We start from the raw sequence: 2,673 nt of genomic DNA, 5'->3' as shown, positions 1-2,673 counted from the left end.
TCAAACAGTCAGACAACATACAAGAACATATACCCCAGCCGGCATTGCTCCCTGCCTATTTTCCTACAGCTCACTATGTGTGCGCACACCTTTATTCACAAACTCTTCAACTTATACTCTTTTACCAAAGCTGCTACAGCTCGATTGGCCGAATACCCTTAGATCCTATTTCGGTGAATTTGACATCTGCCTTACATGTAACAGATTAGCGGTTTAGCAGTTTTAATTTAGTTTGAGTGAAGGAATTCATTTTATAGCAAAATCCGAAATCGTGAAGAACTCATGAAAGTAAGCTTATTCTCGGATTCCTGAAACTTTAGATTTGCTCTTTCTTTTACTGCAAAGTACAACGTTGGTTTTTTTTTTTGTTTAAATCTTTCTAGACATGGTAAATATGAAGGACAAAGCAGTTTTAACATAGTTTGAGTGAAGGAATTCCTTTTATAGATAAAATCCCAAGAGTCTGCTGAGAAAAGAGAGTGAATGCAAAGTAGACTTTAACACGGCTCTGGGAGCGAAGTCAGAGAAGTCACTCTGCACAGTAACAAGATTTCTTTTGCACAGACAGAAAGGGCTTCACCCGCAAAGGTAAAGCCTGCCAAAAATAGAAACAACTCATTAGTGCTGCTCTCCACAGAAGTCTTTAGTAAAAGGCGAAAGACTTGTACGTTATGAAGAGAAACCAGAGTACGATTATCCGTCACTGCGGGAGCAGGGCATCAGGCTAGTTGGCATAGCCACCTTCCCCATGGTGAGCTTTGCTTGGTTGAGACGCTTGCCCCCCCCCTGCTCCTCGGCTGACCAAGTAGGAACAATCGGGCCCTATTCGATGGCTGCCTTGTCTTTTACTCTGTGCAAAAGACAAGGCAGCAACAAAAACACCACGGGAAAACCGTATTGAGGCTTTGTTCTGACCGCTCATTCGGTGTCGCGTTTCTTTCAAGCAATTCTCCCGGTTAGCCCGCACTCGGCTCGCTCCCAGAGCCGTGTTAAAGTCCACTTCGCATTCACTCTCTTTTCTCAGCAGACTCTTGGGATTTTATCAATAAAATGAATTCCTTCACTCAAACTATGTTAAAACTGCTTTGTCCTTCATATTTACCATGTCTTGAAAGATTTAAACAAAAAAACCAACGTTGTACTTTGCAGTAAAAGAAATAGCAAATCTAAAGTTTCAGGAATCCGAGAATAAGCTTACTTTCATGAGTTCTTCACGATTTCGGATTTTGCTATAAAATGAATTCCTTCACTCAAACTAAATTAAAACTGCTAAACCGCTAATCTGTTACATGTAAGGCAGATGTCAAATTCACCGAATTAGGATTATTCGGTATTCGGCCAATCGAGCTGTAGCAGCTTCGGTAAAAGAGTATAAGTTGAAGAGTTTGTGAATAAAGGTGTGCGCACACATAGTGAGCTGTAGGAAAATAGGCAGGGAGCAATGCCGGCTGGGGTATATGTTCTTGTATGTTGTCTGACTGTTTGATTTGAATGTGTTGTGTAAGTGTCCTGTTGAATGTTACATGTTTGGGCTTTGACACGCTTCACTGTGGTTGTTAACTGTGTGGTGTGTCCTGAAATGTTATATGTTTGGGCTGTGTGACATGCTTAATGCTTGTCAGTAGCTACCCACTTATTCATATATAGCAACTGACAACATAAGAAGTCCGGACATACTTTGATAGAGTAGTTGTAGAAGTATCCTTATTGATAATAGATAAACTAATTCATAGTGATAGAACAGTAGATGAACAGGTGCCTGCACATGTCTCACGAAAATAAAATGGATGTATGATTGCTGACGGCAGAGCAATACTGCCAAACTTATGAGTTCTTGTGGCAAACTTGATTCAGTGTCTTGACGTGTATACGCTGTTTCGCTAACTTGATTGTCACAAGAAACAAAGTGTGTTTGATAAGATCCGACCATTTTATTACGGGAGGATGAGTATGTATGGATTCTGATGTGACTGATAAACCCATTCGTATCTTAAGCATAATCTAATACGTGAGACAACGCCCTGGCACACAATCAAAAAAAAAAAGAGAGAGCGGTTTTGTGTCCCCACAGTCCATAATGTAGAAAAGAGAGAAAAAAGCCTTTCTGATTTGGTGTGTGTGCTCACAGTGCAGAGTGTAGAGAAAAGAGAGAAAAGAAAGCCGTTTTGGTGTCACGGGTGTTGTGACTTACACACACACATTTCTGAATTGAGAAAGAAAATTATTTTAGAGGAAGCACTAGAGTTTAGATCCCACATTTGTTGATAGGCATTCATTTATTTCTTCACTTCTGATGAAGTTTCAACAATAAACAACAAACTTTGTATTATGAGAAAGAACCAGACTCATTCTTCAGGAATCCGAAAATAAGCTCTATTTTACGAGTTATGCACGAATTCGGATTCTCCTATAAAACGAATTCCTTAACTCTAACCAAGTTAAGACTGCTTTGTCCTTCATATTTATTCATGTCTAATCAAGTTTCAACGATAAACAACGTTGTACTTTGTAGAATGAGAAAGAACTTCTTCAGCAATAAGCATCTCTCGACATATGACGAAATACAGATTTTGCTATAAAATTAATTCCTTCTATCAGCCTGACTTAAAACTGTTTGTCCTCCTTATTTATCCACTTCAAATCAAGTTTCAACAATTAAAAAAATGTTGTAGT

General features: G+C 39.1%; 1 non-coding gene across 1 annotated transcript; it reads right to left on the bottom strand.

The window, feature by feature from the left end:
• Window positions 1-577: 577 nt before the first annotated feature.
• Window positions 578-691, bottom strand: LOC140280582 (U5 spliceosomal RNA). Its single transcript, XR_011909524.1, has one exon. It is a non-coding gene; the product is annotated as a U5 spliceosomal RNA (small nuclear RNA).
• Between the last annotated feature and the right edge of the window lie 1,982 nt (window positions 692-2,673).

Source organism: Leuresthes tenuis, unplaced genomic scaffold (genome assembly GCF_036924035.1).
Source record: "Leuresthes tenuis unplaced genomic scaffold, fLeuTen1.0.hap1 SCAF_21, whole genome shotgun sequence".
In the NCBI taxonomy this organism is placed as follows: Eukaryota; Metazoa; Chordata; class Actinopteri; order Atheriniformes; family Atherinopsidae; genus Leuresthes; species Leuresthes tenuis.
Note: the sequence above shows the minus strand (reverse complement) of the source record. Positions and strands in the feature narration are given on the sequence as shown.